The following is a 19,018-nucleotide window of genomic DNA, read 5'->3' as shown; positions in this document are numbered from 1 at the left end:
CTGTTTTCCTGACCACCAGAACAAAGCCGCCAGCTCCTCCCTCACCGACTCCCACCAATACCCCTGGTTGCCATATAACCCTCTGATGCTTTCCCGTTCTGCCAACACCGCCAGGCCTCGCCATCCTGCTCCTTTATCTTGCAAGCTCTGGATGTTCAGCTTCCAATATCCTCTGCTGTGGGTCAGGGAATTGCCCACATTGAGCACACAGTGAGAGTTGCGTGATCCAAACAGTCCATTGGCACCACCCTGCACTGGGCTGTCAACGTGCTCTCCTTCACGTAAATCCAGTCAATGCAACTCCTGGCCTGTCCCCGCAGAAAGGTGTATCCCCTCTGCGGCTGGTGTTAGCTTGGGTCAGAGGAATAGGAGGCTACCACCCACCCCCCACTGGTTCCACTACAGAGAAACACGTCCTCTAAGCCAACCTCCCTACAGACCTGCACCAGGTAGTGCTCATCATAGAAGAGTTTCCTCTGATGGTCAGGAAAACAGGACCAGCAGTCCTCAGGTCAGTTGCAACAATTGAAATCCCACCCCAACACCAAACACTGTGCAGTCCAGAGGAAGGGAGCCAGTTCCCTCCATAGAACTTCCCTTTCACACCTTAACTGGGGACCATACACACTAATATAGCCCTAACCAGTGCCACAGAGCACAAAGCCCACCAGTAATGCCCTCCCTGGTTGGAGCTCCAGCCCCTTCTCTACTAGCATCATGAATGTGAAGAACAAGACTCCAACCCCATCATTCTTCCCTGACCTGGAGGACAGAGAGATGGGCCCTTCCACCACTCACCCTCTGCCCATCAAGCTACCCTACACTTGTTAATGTGCATTTCCTGAACAGCCACCATGTCCAAGTCCAGCTGCTCCAAGGCACTAAACATCAAGCCTCTCCTCCTGGGCCCCCAAATCTCTTCCATCTTCCACACAGCCATTTTCACAGCTGCCCCTTCCAGGGTACTGCCCTCTCTCAGCTGCACAGAGGAGTTTTCATCCCCTATACCTGCCTGTCACTGTCCAGCACCATTCCTGAGGGCCATCCTGCCTCACTCTCTTCCTGCCATATTGGGACCACTAATAACTCATGTAGGAGAAACAGCTCCCATCCTTCATTGTTAAAGGTCAGGCCAGCCAACTAGGGGCAGAAGCCCACAGTATCTTTTCCTACTGCAGAGCCTAAGCTCAGAGACTCACCTTCAGTGCAGACCCCACTGTGTTCCCAGACAACAAACCACCACAGTACAAAGAGGGATGTCAGGGCCTGCCAAAGCCTGGGATTGAACCAGGGGCCTTTAAATCTTCAGTCTAATACTCTCCCAACTGAGCTACTTTGGCAGCATTTTGGCCTGCTGCTTCTCTGCCCAGGATGTTTTTGCAGCAGTTGCACACAAAAAGGACATCATTGTGAGCGGCCCATGAAGAGAAGATTCACTTTTGCCTGCCTTGCTCAGCTTGACTTGCTGCCTCACCCTGTTCCTGCCTTAGTGCCCGGGTTGACCTGGTGGCAGAAGGGGACTGGAGGCCAGTAGCGCGGGGAGGAGGTTGACCTGGACCCTGAGCTAGACTAGACCTTGCCGGCAAGAGTCTGGTCACCCCTTGCTGCCCCACCCTGTTGTCCTGGCTTCCCCCACTGGACGTCATTTTGGGAGGGAAGTGGGGCTTCTGCCTCCCCTCCCTGATTTTCACACCGCAGAGGAGTGCGAACAGGAAAACAAACGGCTGCTCCACACCCCCACTGGAGGAACCCGGCATCCTTAGCTGTGATGAGTAAGAAGTGTCTGTTGGCTGACAGGGCCTGTCCCCGAGGAGCTGGAACAGCAGCTGCCGCCTCCCCCTCGGCTCCAGGCTGTGGGAAATGCTCATTGCCTGGCTGCATGGGCGGACGCTGCTCCGTGCGCTGGAGAGCGTCTGTATTGCTCTGTCAACCCCCTGTCTTCACTGAGCCGGTCTGGTAAGGTCCCAAGTGCCCCCTCTGACTCGGCAGCTGAGAGTCTGTGCAGACGTCAACCCCCCTGCCAGCCCCACAGGCAGCAGCAGCACCAGCCCCCCCAGCACCACAGGGGCACTCAATGCACTTCCTGTGGGGAAATGGCTCCTTGGCATCCTGCTGCTAGAGTGAGAGCCAGGAGAGAGCAGTGTCTGGCTCACCTTGGGGGAGAGAAGAGACCTGATGAGTGCGGATCTCCCTCTGTCTCCCCCGCAATGCTGGTCAGTTTTATTGTCACTGTGATAGTCAGTGCTTCCCTTCAGGGCCAGCCATAGAGGGGTCCGGGGTCCAGGACAAATCCCCTCCTTTCCTCCCCAGGCCCTGTCCCCACTCTGCCTGTCATAGGTTTATTCCCCACTTTGAACTTTAGCGTTCACAAGATGGGGACCTGCATAGGCTCCTCTAAACTAAAATCCTAGTTTAGATCTGGTTCTTGCTGCCACCAGTCAAGTTTTAAGTGTCTGACACACTCCCTGTTCCCCCAAAAACTTCCTGGGAACACAGATCCAAACACCTTGAATCTCAACACAAAGGAAATAATCCATTTCCTCCTCCCCTCTCCTAGTACTTAGGAGAGATACCTGATTCAAATTCCTTGAATCAAACAAAGAGGATTCACTTTTCCCCTCCCCTTCCCTTAAAATCCAAACAAGGGAAGAAATTAATTAAGTTCTAAAAAGAAAAGATTTTATTAAAGAAAGAAAAAAAAGTACACTCTCTCTGTATTACCAGGATGCAAAAATACAGGGTCTAACTTATAAAAACTGGAGAGACTTCCCCTCCCTCCTCCTCAGCATAATCAGAGTAACAGCAAACAGAAATAAAGAATTCCTTCAGCAAACACACAATTGCAAATATAGAAAGCAACTTAAAAGACTAATCCGCCTTTTTAACTAATACTCACTATACTGGATAGTAGGAAATACTCCAGGAGAACTTGGAGACATGTCTGGCCTCTCTTAGATCCAAAGAGAACACACAACTCAAACAAAGAACACAGACAAAGCCTTCCCTCCACAGGGATTTGAAATTATCCTGTCCCTTGATTGGTCCTCTGGTCAGGTGTTCATCAGGTTACTGAGCTTGTTAACCCTTTACAGGTAAAAGAGACTTTAACCCTTAACTATCTGTTTATGACACTGCCCCTTTCCCCAAGCCCCCACCCCTGTCCCCTCTCTTCCCACCCTGCACCTCCCTGCCAGCACCCCACTGAACAGCTGAGCACCTTTATTTTTCTGTTGGTGTTACAGCCCCAGAGCACCCATGGAGTCGCTGACTTGGCTCCTTTCACACTCTAGAGAGAGGAGCAGAACCAGGGCTATGGCTGATCTATGGGGCACTAGGTGAGCAGCAGAGGCTTCAGGCACTTAGAGTTTGCCTGACACCTCAGGGACACAGTGTGAGGTGGTGCCCCAGGGATCTCTATGAAAGGAGCAGATCAGAATTTACTTGGGGTGGGGAGAGAATTGAGAGAGTCTCAGGGGGTTGTACAGAGGTATTGCCCTGGTGAGAGACTGGCTAAAACACAGGCCTTGCTGTGATCAGGATTTGAACCTGCATAGGGGAACCCTAGTGGATTTCAACACCAATGCCTTAACCATTCAGCCATCACAGCTGTGAGCACAACAATGCACCAATGCCTGAGAAACTGGTAAAGAATCACAATGCCCAGGCGTGACATCATCTGAACTACAGAATTCCCACAGCAAACCTGGCTCCCAAAGCACAGGGGGGATTTGGGGTTCGTTCTCTTTGCTTAGCCATGTGCAGTTGCACAGAGAGCGTGTTTAAAAGTCTCCCCTCCCACAGAGCTGGAATGGGAAATGATTCTGAACTTGAAGCCTGATGTGAATGAGGATATCTGGACCACAGGGCCAGGGACTGATCTTTGCTATAGAAACCAGTGACATACGGAACCAGGCTAAGGAAACTGTTTCCTGGAGTCAATAACTGGAATAGCAGCAGTATTGTGCAGCAAAATGTCTCACAAGAGGAGTCAGCGCATTGGTGGTTTGGTTGCAGAAGTCACAGCTACAGCGAGGGAGGTCTAGCTTTGGTCTCTGGCCAACAGAGGGATGAGTTTATTATCTCCAAATTTCAGTAGAAAAATTCAGACCCAAACTGTGTGTGGTGGGGGTTTCTTTGGTTTGGTTTGTTTTTCTCATTTGAAATGTCCTTGATCATTTTTCTGGAAAAACTATTTGGAAAAGCCAAGGAAGAGTTAGAACAATTACAAATCTCCATGGGAGTGAGGGGGTCTCAGCACCAGGGTTGGGGTGGAGATTTTCATGGAGGGGAGTTGAAGAGATAAATGAGAGGCTTTTGCTCCAGCAGAGGGAGCGGCTTAGAAGTTTCATTTTTACCAAGTGAATCCCCCCCACACCACACACACACACACACATTGCTCCCCTGCTGCTGCTACCCCAGCTCAAACCCCACTGTCACCCCCAGCATGTGACCTACAGCTTCCTGCTGACAAAGCCCTTATCTATCAGAGACAAAATCCCCTCATCTGCCCCTTCTCCCAGCTGAGCCCTCCGCCCCCAGAGCCCAGGACAACCCCGACCTAGCCATGCCGGGGGTTCAGGCTTAATCTTCAAGGGCGAGCGCAAAACCTTCAGCCGGGCACGTTTCGCTCCCTTCCCACCTCGGCCCAAGCGGCAAGGGAGAAACGGATGAGACACGCCGGCTGGAAGACGCCTCCCTCCCACTTCTCTATAGCCTTCTGTGATGTTATTAATAGGAACTGGGACCACAGAGATCATTGTTGCCACCACTGTTATATATTTGCAGCAAATATTGTACAAAGGTTCGCGTGTGAGGTGTCTATGACAAGGTTATGATTTGCTGGTTATAATTATGCTGGCTGTATGTGTCTACCATTTTTGTATTTGAAGTTATGAATATGGGCTATGTACTTGTATCTCAAATGTATTTGATTCCAAGTAGCCTCAGTGTCATCAGCCCCCAACTCCTTCAGGAGTCCATAGCAAAGAGACCCCCCCCCATACTGTCCTGGACTCCCTAGGAGGTGCCTCCCAGCCCCTCCCACCACCCGCCCAATGGAGCACCAAGGATTAAAGTGGCAGCATCTAGTGTCAGTGGGGTTCAGTGGCTCAGGCCAGACACCTGAGCTGGGGACCCGCCCCCATAGCACTGCTCGAGGGCCTGGGCCCAGGGTGTTCACAGCCCCCTCCTCACCCCTCCCTGAGCCCAGCCTTGCTCTCACCTGGAACAAAGCAGAAGCGTTGATCGGCCTCGCTGCTGTCCGACTCCCAGATGCTGCTGCTGTCCCATGGGGAGCGGGCCGAGCTGCTGGGGCTGGGAGAGGGATCCTCCACCTCCTGCCCTGGGAAGGCTGGAAGGTCCCCACTGACCGGGCAGGGCGATGCCTCCTGCTGGAAATGAGGGCTGGGCTCCTGGGGCCGCTGCTGCTCACACAACAAGCTCCGGAGCCACCCTGCCCGGTTCCGCTCCTGGGCTGGGTCCTGCCTGCCCAGCCGCATCCTGGCCCAGCTCCATTTTGGCCTGGCCGGTGCCTCTCCCACCTCTGCGCCTGCGCCGGGAGCAGGTTTCCTCTTCCAGAAGGCTGGGCACTTCCACCTCCTGGCCCGGCCGGGAGCTCCTTCCCCGCCAGCGGGGATGGAGGGGCCGCTCCGCTCCGGGGAAAGATGGCAGCTGCTTCCCTCAGGCTCTGGGGCCACCTGCAGAGCCTTCTTCCTGAACATCCTCAGGAGCCTGGCCATCCTGTAACCGAGCAGGGAGCAGGTGTGAGTCTGGGGTCAAGGCAGCCTCTCACTAACCAGCCTGTTTGGTCCTTCCCCATCCCTGCCCCAGCCAAAGCAGCTCCTCCTCCCCCCACAGGGGTGCAGGAAGTGCAAGCTACACACACTGGCAGGAGTTCATTGCATGGTCTGCTCCCCCTCAACGTTCCCCCTCGTCATCTCTGGGGCTGCAAGAACCGGGGAGTCTCATCCTTTTCGAGCACTGGGGTCAGTCACAAAGACCATTGGTCACTTTGGACAAGCAGCTCCCTCCTGCCAGCCCAGGCCACACTCACACCTCCCCTCTACTCCCCGCCCAGGCTAGAGAAGGAACAGAACCCAGGAGTCCGGACTTCTCCTGGGAAACCATTCCCCACTTCAAAGTCCCTAGGCATAGCAAGGCCAGGGCCCCCTCATTTCCCATTGATTTCTATGCTCAGCAGCTCCCCGGGTCTGGCCCAGCTCAGACACTCTCAGCCTGGGGAACAGTCTCCCACAAGGGAAGGGCTGGGAGCCCCATTCCTGGGACCTTGCCAAACACACTGGAGATGGCTCTGGAGAAGCCCCTCCCAGTCTGAGAGCGAGGGGCTCCTGGGGGCTGTTTGCAAATCCAATGTCCTTTGGGAGAGATTCTCTCCCCCTCTTTCTGCCTCTCCCCAGACAGACAGGGGACACCACCGACGAACCCTAATGCCACTCACTTGCGAGCGATGGATGGAGGATGTTCAGTGTCATACCTCGCCCTTCTTCTCACTCTCCAAGCCCAAGGCAGGCTGGAGAGGGGCGTGGTGACCTGAGGAGTTACCTTGCCCAGCCAGCAGGCAGGGTGATGACACTGGGCAATCGGCTGGCTGTGAAAACAAGAGTTTGTCTTATTGCCAAGGAAAGGAGAAACTTGGCCAGCAGCAGGGGGTGCAGAACATCATCCTAGTGCGGGGATGACAGCGCCTCCGGGATCCTGAAATCCCAGCACTTTACACACCTTCCTGGAGCCTCCCAACCCCCCTGGGCTGTCAGGACTGTGACCCCAACCCTACTGATGAGAAACAGGCCTGGGGAGGGGAAGCTACTGGCTCAGGGTCACACCAAGTGTCAGAAGTACGGATGGGACCCAGCAGTCCTTCTTTCCAGGCCCCTTCGCTAACCACTGCTGCACACTCCCTCCCACAGCTGGCAATTACAAGCAGGCCCTCATGGCACCTCCCCCTGCCTTTGAGAGGGAGTGTGCTCCGCTGGAGTGACTGGGCCAGGGGATTGGGCCTGACTGTTATAAAAAGTCAGTCAGCTGCGAACCAGCTGAGCAGCGAACAGCAGAGAGGCAAACAGAAGGAGTTTGCCTGGGAGTTCGCCTGGAGAGAGCTCTTAGAAGGAAGAGACCATGGATACTGAGCGATCTGCCGTTGTGACCTGCACAGGATGCGCCATGTTTGTCTTCCTTCCACAGGAGAGAAGCGACTTTGTCTGTACAAAGTGCAAGCTGATCTCCATATTGGAGGAGAAGATTCAAGGTCTGGAGAAACGGATATCAACCCTGCGTTCCATAAAAGAAAATGAGGATTTCCTGGATAGACATCAGGATCAGCTTCAGTGGGCACAATGTTCTGAAGATTCAGAGCAGGCTACACAGCGGGGACAGAAGGCCAGTGAGGATAACTGGCGTCATGTGACATCCAGAAGAGGAAAGAGTACCAGAAACGTCCATGTACCAGAAACACAGATACAGGTGAGCAACCGTTTTTGTGTTCTCTCCGCAGGTACTAGTGCAGAGAGTGGAGTGGATGATACATCTGAGGGAACAGAGCAGAAGGAGACTCCACTGATTGGAAGGCATGAGATGCGCCGTCCTTGGGATGGGGGTTCCACGACCACCACTCCCAGGAGGAGGAGGAGGGTGGTGGTGGTTGGGGACTCTCTCCTCAGGGGCACTGACTCATCTATCTGCCGCCCTGACCAGGAAAACCGAGAGGTGTGCTGCTTGCCAGGGGCTAGGATTCACGATGTGACGGAGAGACTGCCGAGACTCATCAAGCCCTTAGATCGCTACCCCTTCCTGCTTCTCCACGTGGGCACCAATGATACTGCCAAGAATGACCTTGAGCGTATCACTGCAGACTACATGGCTCTGGGAAGAAGGATAAAGGAGTTTGAGGCGCAAGTGGTGTTCTCGTTTATCCTCCCTGTGGCAGGAAAAGGCCAGGGTAGAGACCGTCGAATCGTGGAAATCAACGAATGGCTATGCAGATGGTGTCGGAGAGAAGGGTTTGGATTCTTTGACAATGGGATGGTCTTCCAAGAAGAAGGATTGCTAGGCAGAGACGGGCTCCACCTCATGAAGAGAGGGAAGAGCATCTTTGCAAGCAGGCTGGCTAACCTAGTGAGGAGGGCTTTAAACTAGGTTCACCGGGGGAAGGAGACCAAAGCCCCGAGGTAAGTGGGGAAGTGGGATACCGGGAGGAAGCACAAGCAGGAGATTGCAAGAGGGGAGGACTCCTGTCTCAGACTGAGAAAGTGGGACAATCAGCCAGTTATCTTAAGTGCCTATACACAAATGCAAGAAGCCTGGGGAACAAGCAGGGAGAACTAGAAGTCCTGGCACAGTCAGGGAATTATAATGTAATTGGAATAACAGAGACTTGGTGGGATAACTCACATGATTGGAGTACTGTCATGGATGGATATGAACTGTTCAGGAAGGACAGGCAGGGCAGAAAAGGTGGGGGAGTTGCGTTGTATGTAAGAGAGCAGTATGACTGCTCAGAGCTCCGGTATGAAACTGCAGAAAAACCTGAGAGTCTCTGGATTAAATTTAGAAGTATGAACAAGAAGGGTGATGTCGTGGTGGGAGTCTGCTACAGACCACCAGACCAGGGGGATGAGGTGGACGAGGCTTTCTTCCAGCAACTAACAGAAGTTGCTAGATCACAGGCCCTGGTTCTCATGGGTGACTTTAATCACCCTGATATCTGCTGGGAGAGCAATACAGCAGTGCACAGACAATCCAGGAAGTTTCTGGAAAGTGTAGGGGACCATTTCCTGGTGCAAGTGCTGGAGGAGCCAACTAGGAGAAAAGCTCTTCTTCACCTGCTGCTCACAAACAGGGAAGAAATAGTAGAGGAAGCAATAGTGGATGGGAACCTGGGAGGCAGTGACCATGAGATGGTTGAGTTCAGGATCCTGACACAAGGAAAAAAGGAGAGCAGTAGAACAGAGACCCTGGACTTCAGAAAAGCAGACTTTGACTCCCTCAGGGAACTGATGGGCAAGGTCCCCTGGGAGAATAACATGACAGGGAAAGGAGTCGAGGAAAGCTGGCTGTATTTTAAAGAAACCTTATTGAGGTTGCAGGAACAAACCATCCCGATGTGTAGGAAGAAAAGTAAATATGGCAGGTGACCAGTGTTGAAGAAAAACTCAGTTCTCGCTTTTTGTTTAGGTGCAGCAAAATCAAAATACTTTATTAATTCTCTAGTGAACACAAGAGGGAGAGAGTGTCAGGAACTGGGTTGCCCCTTGTCCCGGACGGATCTCTCTCAATTAGTAAACAATTCATAACAATCTTTATACCTTTCTAGCAGACAATGGTTAGCATACTTGGAGACATTGAAGATAAACATTTGCATTTGTTTATACATAAGCCTATTCGCTATCTTATTTGTCTGCAATACTAGAACAGAAAACAAGACTGCAATTCACAAGGTCGTAATGACTCTTCACACAATTCTCTCTGTACCACATACCTTACAGCATGCAGGGTCACATTAACTTCTAACATACATTAAGATCCCTTCAAACCTATATTAATTAATTCTTGGCCTCCACACTCCCCCCTTTTGTACTTCTAGTACAACAAATACCTCAAATCTCAATGTGCATCAAATCATGGATCTCAGAGTCTACAGGAGACATGGCAACTTTAGGGGTTTTCATGGGATGTAATGACAATGCATGATTAGTATGAACATGAAAAGTATTATTACCATCATTACGTCTATTACAACAACAACAACAATAACATAATCCCACACCAACTAACAACACTACAAACAATAACATCCCCATAGGAATAAAATATTGGGGTTGTCGTACAGTTTTGGTAACAAAGCATAATATATCAAACTTAGTACATAAAGTAGACACTCTATAAGCTGTATGAAAGGCATTCTGTTCAGCATGATATATATTCTGAAGCATGTGAATTTGTCCTTGCAACTCAGAGATTCTACGAACCTCTGGCAACAATGAAAGCAAATTCTGAAACCGATCAGGTACTATCTTAGTCCAATTAAAATATACCTGAAATCTAAGAGCTACATGTAACATTCTATCTGCAGGCCAGTAAATGATATGAGTGCCTGCAGCAGTGGTAAGATTAATATGTATATCTTGTAACGTGGTGGTATTAACGTACACACAGCTATCATTAGCCTGAAAAAGTGGGTGTCCTGTAAGGGTAGTTCCTTGACCACTACCCTCCCAGCAAATATGGTCATAAACAGTGACAACTTCCCCTGGCTCCAGTTTCCGTATACACTGAAGCTGTGGTGGTTCTAATGGCCAAAATGTCCATAAATTCCCTAACCCCATCCAAATATCAGCTGTAAGCCCAGGAGCACTAACTAAAAATCGATTAGGAGAATCAGGTGGCCTCACTTCCCAGATATCTCGGTGAATCACCCAATCCCACATGCATCCTCCCCATGGACCCGGCAGGATTCGGTATGTGGGAGCCCACACCCCCTTAACCGGTCCATATGCTTGGAAGGAGCACTGTGAACGTCCACACTTCCATCCAGAAAGTCTCCAAGTATGTCTCCATGGCCACAGATCAGATGGTACTCCTGACGTGTCTGTAAGGGCAGTGGGCCAAGCGTGGTGCACTAGATCATTCCGAATGGCCATCAGCTGGTCATTCAGGAAATCCTGAATTTCCGAACATGCTAGATCCCACTGCAATGCCTTCGCAGCCTCAGTGATATTCAGTACCATCTCTCTCAATAAATTCTGGGTCATAGAACTAAGGGCGGAAATGACATGTAACTCACCCACCCCAGTTTGCACTTGTGTTAGCTGTGCCCCAGAAATCAGGCCGGTGGCCTTTTCTAATTGGCCCAATTTCTCATCATGTTCCTGGGTCTTAAAAATATTCCAAACAGCAGCTGCAGAATTGGCCCCATCCCACAAGGATCCGGCTAGATCCCTCTTCTTTCTAGAGGAAATAACCCAGGCCCTCTGTTGTGCTAATCTAATGGCAGCCCCTTGTGAACAATTTGGATATGTAGAGGTAATCCGAAAACTAGATAAAGGCAATGTAAACTTCACAGTCCCTAGTGTAGCGTTAAGTACAGTCCACCGATATTCTGGCACATTTCCCCTCAGCGTAGGTCTATACCATATCTGTTGGTTGTAGACCTTCATAGATTTCTGAGAGGCATTAATATCAATAGCATAAGAGGGAGTGTATTGCAATAAAGTACAGGTCACATTATCAGTCACTGGAATGGTCTCAATACAGGTAAAATTTCCAGTAGCAGAACAAATTCTTTGGGTAGTCGTTTGATTATTCACTAATTGGGTAACCAATTAATAATAAGGGCCTCTTTCAGGGAACATAGCACAAATTCCAGGAATAACCATCATATCTACTTCACTATGAAATCCATCAATTTCATATTTAAATTCTAGGGGCTGATTTGCAGTAATATTATGGATCTCTATTGCCACTGATCCATTTGTTTTCCACTCAATGGTTCTTTCATATTGTTGAGATGAGTTCCTGTCTGCATCCTGTAGAACTTGCCATACCAGTATTGCCCTGGCCTCTTCGTTTGTCATTCAGTGTTAAACACATTCTAAGACAATATGCATTTCCTCACCTTTTGGGGGCGAAGCCAGACTTTAAGGCACCTGCTCCCCTACATGGTGTTAACTTCGCTTGTGCCAATCAGAAACAAACACAAACAGGTTTTGGGCCCCGTCCCCTATGACACTTCTATGATGTCATTGTGGGTACTTTATGGCCTGCCTGCCATGTGCAGGCAGGGAGAGGAGAAAGAAAACGAATCCTGTGTATACCCGTGTATTCTGTGTATACCCGTGTATCCTGTGTATACCCGTGTGTCCTGTGTATACCTGTAACCGAGCCTGATCACCTCGAAGCCTCTCTCTCAGCTCACGTGTTTCAAATAGAGCTTCTACGTTTGCCGGTCGTTATGCGTTGGTTTGTATTTGTAAGTATCAGTTATTACTAAATGCTGCATCTTTGTTTATAAATATTGTTAGTAGATATTTTAGTCATTGTGTGTTTTAAGTTTCATTAACTTTATTAGCTAATCATACGCTGCTCCCTTACCCCTTGTAATTATCCCCAATAAAACTTTTAAATTGATTAAGTTTAGTGTGTGTGTGTGTGTGTCTGCAGTTTGCATCGTGACCCACACTCTCCTTGCATCCCTTACCAATATAGTCTGTTGCCACGTGCAGCCTGGTAAATAACAGGCCTGCATTTTCTTTCGCCCCTGCGAGTCCGTGGCAATCTACACATATGAATGCTGTTGAACTTTAAAAAATAGGCTTTCTGAGCAATATTCTAATAAATCACTAAGATGGGAAGGTCTGGGCCAATGAATTTCATTAGAATATACAATTTTGTTTACATCTGGATAAATTACAGAAGTGATGGTCAGGGTTGAGGGGCTAGTGGGGGTAACCTTCGTGGTAGCAAGGCGCTTTCGGTAGTCATCAAGCCAATTAGGGAGGGCAGTACATCCCCAGGGTACTTGTCCATAAGCACAGAGCTCTGCCCCTGGAAGAAATCCAAGCCACCATTCAACCCCACATGCCCAAGCACGCTCCCCACAGTTCCCTCCTTGCCAATAAATGATGCTGCGTTTCTTCCACCAGGGCCAGTTCATAATGTCTCTTTTAGTCAGGAATCCCTGGACTCTGGAGGTGTTTGCAGAACGAATGTATCTTCTTTTCTCCCCCAAAAGCAATTGTGGTCTAGCACGATAAGGGGAAGAGGGTTGTAATGTTGGAATTCCGTTAGAAAAATCCAAAGGCACAGTAGATCTGTCAGAGGATAAGGGAGAGGTTTCGAGCACATCACCTTGTCCTCTTCTTCCACTGTCCAACAGGCACAGCAGGGCTAGAAGAAGGAGTATGTTGATCATCAGTAGGAGTGTCCTCCCGAGGTGGAGGGGTCTTTTTGCAGTGCGATGCATGGGTCCAGGCAGGTAGTCCTTGACACTTCACAGCAGTGTTGGTAGTCAACAGGACTTGGAAAGGGCCTTTCCAGCGTGGAGCCAGGGCAGTCTTTCGTTGATGGACCTTTATGTAGACCCAGTCTCCCGGTTCCAACGAGTGGCAAGGTTGCACAGGATCCTTCGGTAAGGCTTCCTTTACCTGTGTATAAAAAGACTTAACACATTTCATTAGTGCCTGACAATACTTAAGCATTATGTCATCCATCAAATGAATGTCCATCTGAGCTAAGGTCAGTGGGGGTGCAGTTGGTAGTCGCATTGGGCGTCCTGTCAAAATCTCATGAGGGCTGAGTCCAGTCTTTTGATTGGGAATGGCTCTCATACTCATCAATGCCAAGGGAAGGGCATCTGGCCATGTAGCAGGGTGGACCCTGCTCCGGGGTTTTAAGGGGTTAAAAGTGGCCTGACAGAGCTGGGCTGAGTGGGAAAGTGGCTGCAGCTGGAGGCCACGCCCCAAACTGAAGCCCTGGGGCTTATAAGAAGCAGGGAAGCCAGAGCCCAGAGAGTCTCTCTCTGCCTCCAGAGAGAGATGGGCCTGGCTGCTTAGGGCTTAAGACAAGGTACCTGAGGGAAGCAGTGCTGGGGAATAGGCTGAGGAGCCGGGGAGCTCCAGCCTAGAAAGCCCCAGGCTGCGGCCTAGCAGTGGGCCAACAGGTATTGAGGGGTTGCAGAGGGCAACCTAGGGGTAGGACGAAGCAGCAGGTCCAAACCCCCTTTGCCTGTGATGAGTGGGCTGATACTGCAGTCTGCCCCAGGGTGTGGGGCTAGACAATGACTGACAGTAGCCACTACTGAGGCAAGGCGGGGATAGTACCGTGGGGTTCCCCTGGGAGGGGGAGACCCAATTATAGATAGCGGGCACCGGGTCCAGGGAGGGACGCCGGGGCCAGAGAACAGGCGGGTCACCAGCCTGCCGAGGGCGCTCCAGGGCCGGACCGAGGGACATTCCGGGACCGACCAGCAGGAGGCGCGGCAGGGGTGAGTACCGCCCTGTTACAGGCCACTTTAAGTTTGTTTCAGCACAAATCTTGGCCAGTTTATTTTTTAAAATCCCGTTCTGGTGTTCCACTGTCCCAGCAGATTGTGGGTGATGAGGGCAGTGAAGGTTGTGTTGGATCTGCAAAGCTGCACATAACTCCTTTACAATCTGTCCAGTAAAGTGAGTTCCACGATCACTGTTGATACTCACAGGGATGCCAAAACGTGGCACAAAATCCTTAAGCAGAAGTTTCACAACAGTCCTGGCATCTGCCTTCCTGCAGGGAAAAGCTTCAACCCAATTGGTAAATACATCAACTAAAACTAATACATATTCATAACCACAACATTTAGACATTTGAATAAAATCAATCTGAATATTTACAAAAGGTCCCCAAGGAGGAGGGTGGGCTGCCTGCTTAGCTTTAACAGCTTTACCAATGTTGTGTTGTTGACAAATCACACAGTGTTGACAGTAGGAATGGGCAACAGAAGGGAAAATGGGTGCAAACCAATCTCGGACAACTTCAGCAACCATCCCCCCTTTGCTCACGTGTGCCATTCCATGGTATATGCGAGCAAGATAGGGCAATAACATCTTCGGTGCCACCAGGCGACCATCTGGGGCACGCCAAAGATGATCAAAATGTAAAATGCAGCCAGCAGCACTCCAAGAGTGCTTCTCAGTTCTTGATGCTGCCTCCTGGATCTTTGCCAGATCCTCAAGGGAGGCCAGTGAAGGCTGCTCTATCAGTACACAGGAATGTGCAGCCTGAGGTGCAGAAAGAGCCGCTGCTTTAGCTGCAGAGTCAGCTAAAGCATTTCCACGGGTAACTTCATCATGAGGGGTCTTGTGAGCAGTACATTTAACAACAGCTATAGCTTTAGGTAACAAAAGAGCATCCAAAAGAGCAGATACATAAAAACCATTCTTAATAGGAGAACCAGTAGATGTAAAAAAGCCTCTATATTTCCAAAGCAATCTGAAATCATGAACTACTCCAAAAGCATAACGAGAATCTGTATAGATAGTGACCGTTTGATCTCTAGCCAGAACACAAGCTCGAGTCAAAGCCACAAGTTCAGCTACTTGAGAGGAAAACACTGAAGAAAGGAAAGCACTTTCAACAACAACGCAGGAAGTACAGACAGCATAACCAGCAACTAATTTACCCTTAGAATCTCGCAAACACGACCCATCCACAAAGTAAAGGAGATCAGGATTTTGCAGAGGCACATCCAGTAAATCAGCCCTAGGATGAGTAAGAACAGATGTTACAAATACACAATCATGCGGGTCTCCATCTTCAGGCCCAGGCAACAAAGAAGCTGGATTTAGAACGGGGCAACGAGCCAAAGTAATATGAGAGGAAGAAAGCAAAATTAGCTCATATTTGATAAGACGGGAAGTGGATAAATGCTGCATCTTAGATTTCAACAACAGCGCAGCCACAGCATGCGGAACACACACAATCAAAGGAGAGCCTAATACCAGACATTCAGATACCTGAACAGAAAGGGCCGCTGCCGCCACAGCCCGTAAACAAGGGGGAAATCCCACCGCCACAGCGTCCAGGGCAGTACTGTAGTACGCAATTGGACGGTGTTTGTCTCCGTGCTTTTGCGTTAGTACAGCCAAAGCAAACCCATTACGCTCATGACAGAAAAGAGTAAATGGTTTAGTATAATCAGGAAGTCCCAGGGCCGGAGCAGTAGATAGTCTCTGTTTAATAGCAACAAAAGCACTTTCAGCCTCTGGAGGCCAAGGAAGTGGCTCAGGGGTACCAGACTTAGTCAGATCCTGCAAGGGTTTAATCAGTGTAGCATAACCTAAAATCCACTGTCTGCAGTATCCAGTCATGCCCAGAAAAGTACGCATTTGAGAAACAGTACCAGGCCTAGGCATATTCAAAATAGCTGAAACACGAGAGGTTGATAAATGACGCTTGCCATGAGAAATATCATGACCAAGATAATGAACCTTGGGTTGACAGAGTTGGAGTTTTTCCTGGGATGCTTTGTGACCTTTGGCAGCTAAAGCAGTTAAAAGTGTCAGAGTATCAGTTTTACAAGATTCAAAAGAGAAAGACGCCAGCACAAGGTCATCCACATACTGTATAAGAACTGATTTTCCAGGAAAACCACATCATCCAGATCCTTCTTTAGGATCTGAGAAAACAGGGATGGAGATTCAGTATACCCTTGGGTAACCTGGTCCAGGTATACTGACATCCTTTATAAGTAAAGGCAAACAAATACTGACTATCTGGGTGAATTGGAATAGAAAAAAAAGCTGAACACAAATCCACAACAGTAAAATAAGTGGCTGACGGTGGAATACAAGAAAGAATGGTAGCTGGATTTGGAACCACTGGAAAAGAAGGCAAAACCACAGCATTAATAGCGCGGAGGTCTTGAACAAACCGATAGGTGTTCCTTCCTGGCTTCTTTACAGGAAAGATAGGAGTATTACAAGAACTAATCGTGGGAACAATAATACCTTGTTGTAGTAAAGATTCTATAACTGGAGCTATGCCTGCCACTGCTTCAGGACGCAGTGGGTATTGTGGAATCCTTGGCAAAATCTTAGCAGGGTCAACAAGAATCTTAACCAGTTCGGCAGTTCTAATCTGTCCCACCTCATTTGCATGACGAGACCAGAGATGGGGGGGCACTTGCGACAATAAATGTACAAGGTCAGGGCTGAGAGATCCCTGCGACGCAGCTGGCTCTGATACATGGAGTGTGGCCAACACCAGGTTAGTATTCCCATCAGGAACTTGTAAGAATACGCCATCTGGTGTACAGTAAATGGTACAACCTAACTTACACAACAGATCCCTTCCCAGCAAATTCACAGGAGAAGAAGAACTGAGTAGAAAGGAATGCTTATCTTCCAAAGGGCCAAGACAAACCAAGAGAGGTAATGTGACAGGATGGGAAACAGGACAGTTTGAAATGCCCACAGCATTAACAGACAAAGTGGACAAAGGAACAGAGGGAAACTCTGAGGATCTCAGAGCAGACCTACTGGCCCCCGTGTCCACAAGACAAGTAACAGATTTTCCAGCAATTTTACAATCAACATATGGGCCTTCTTGATTAATAGGAATTAAAGGATTCATGATGCAGTTACGTTCCCTCAGGCTGTCCTAGTAAGGGGTTCCCTGTGGGGAAAAAACAGGAGCTTCAGGATTTGGGAACTGAGTAGGATTTTGAGCTAACCGATTTGGACACTCATTCCTCCAGTGTCCCTCCTGACCACAAAAGTGGCATGCAGTGCTCCCAGTCGGGGCAGGATTCTGGGCAGGATATGAGGAACCCCTTCCCATACCTCGCCCACGAGCTCGTCCCCGTCCTCTTCTCATTCCCCCACGACCCCTGAGCTGATAAGTTTGTAACTGTAAAGCCATAAGTTTTGTTTCACTAGTTTCTTTCTTCTGGTCTATGCAAGCCGTACAATGATTTGCAACTGTCACCAATTCTGAAAGGGGTTTAGTTTGCCAGCCAATACAAATAGTTCTCAATGGTTGCTGAACCTTTGGCAAGAGTCCCTGAACAAAAGCAGCTCCTACCGCTTCCCTGGCATTATCAGCTGGATCAGTAATTCCCGAATGCTGTTCAAAGACCTTTGTTAGTCTATCAAGATAATCAGCAGGGGATTCTCCCTTATTTTGTTTACAATTTGCAATCTTGGTCCAATCTGTTTTCTTAGGACAAACTTCTGAAATAGAGGTCAAAAGACGGTTCCTAGCCTCTGTCAAAGTATTCGCAATACCAGGGTCGGTATCAGGCCAAGCTGCCTGTCTGTTAAGCCGTTGCTGAACTTCAGCTGGCAGTACTGCTCGTAAAAGCTGATTAATATCTGCCCAAGATGGATTATAGCACTGAATCACTGTCTGGAGCTCTTCTCTAAACTTTACCGGCTCCTCCCTGATTTTAGGAAATTCTTTCACCAAGTTTCTAAGATCTCCAGGCGTCCAAGGGGCATGTACCTTAACCAACCCCCCTACAGCCCCAGCTCCAGGCAAGTCTCTTAAAGGAGCCTGGAGTGCCTGTGTCGTGCTTCTAAGAAAGTAGCCGGCATTGTTATCAGCAGAAGCAGGGTTAACAGGACTACTGGTGTCAGTCAGTAAGGAAGAAGATAATTCTTCCGAAGAAGGAGAATGAACAACTTGTGCAGTTGATACTTGCGGCTGCGAAACAATCACTGCCTGTACATTCCGAGAAGGGGGAGTAGTGGGAGGAACAGGCAGCGGCTGTGGAATGCTGCTAAAAAAATCCACTATGTCTTCTGCAGTCTCTTCCTCACTGTCAGGCTTAACTAACTGGGGATAAAGAGAAGCAGAGGACTGCACTGGGGCAGGAAGACATTTGGATGTCTTACATTTAAGTTTTAAATCCTGTACTTCAGTTTTTAATTTATCTTGGGAGTCCTTCAGACTCCGCACTCGAGACTCATGGAGTCTCTTTGTTGCTTCCTCCCACCAAGACAGAAACTGCTCGCACTGCGCAGCAGAGGCGTGTGATTTAAGGGTTTCTCTGAGGTATGTAAGTTTATCTAATTCAAAGGTACCTTCTAATGGGCATTGTTTAAATGAATTTTCACGCGTGTATAGATACCAATCATTTAAATACCTGCAGGTTTGAGGACCATAATGTACGTACATGTAATATGCAGGGGCACCCTTAGGGGGTAAGGTGGAAAGTTTAGACTGTCCCTCCCCCATGTTCCAATCACACAAACTCAGAGGGGTTCCCTGTCCGCGCTCGCGGACCAGAATCTAAGGAGTTCTCCCTACAGGGTACTCACATACAGGAGAGACTCACAAGAAAGACTACGACCCTCGTACATCTCCTTTCAGCAAAGAGCGTCGGCTAAAGACTCCATCTCCGGGAGATAAAGCCGCGTACTCTAATTGCTTCCAGGGAGACGATCAGATTGTCAGTAGCCCACACAGAAGGGAAAGGGGAGGGAAGATGGGTTCACACACTCCTAGACCCAGGCAGCTTCCTCGCCGG

General features: G+C 49.3%; 1 non-coding gene across 1 annotated transcript; it reads right to left on the bottom strand.

Annotated features, from left to right (window-relative positions):
- Positions 1 to 1,267: 1,267 nt before the first annotated feature.
- Positions 1,268 to 1,340, bottom strand: TRNAF-GAA. Its single transcript has one exon. It is a non-coding gene; the product is annotated as a tRNA-Phe (tRNA).
- Between the last annotated feature and the right edge of the window lie 17,678 nt (positions 1,341 to 19,018).

The sequence above is a fragment of the Mauremys reevesii genome, unplaced genomic scaffold, assembly GCF_016161935.1.
Source record: "Mauremys reevesii isolate NIE-2019 unplaced genomic scaffold, ASM1616193v1 Contig2, whole genome shotgun sequence".
Taxonomy (NCBI): Eukaryota; Metazoa; Chordata; order Testudines; family Geoemydidae; genus Mauremys; species Mauremys reevesii.
Note: the sequence above shows the minus strand (reverse complement) of the source record. Positions and strands in the feature narration are given on the sequence as shown.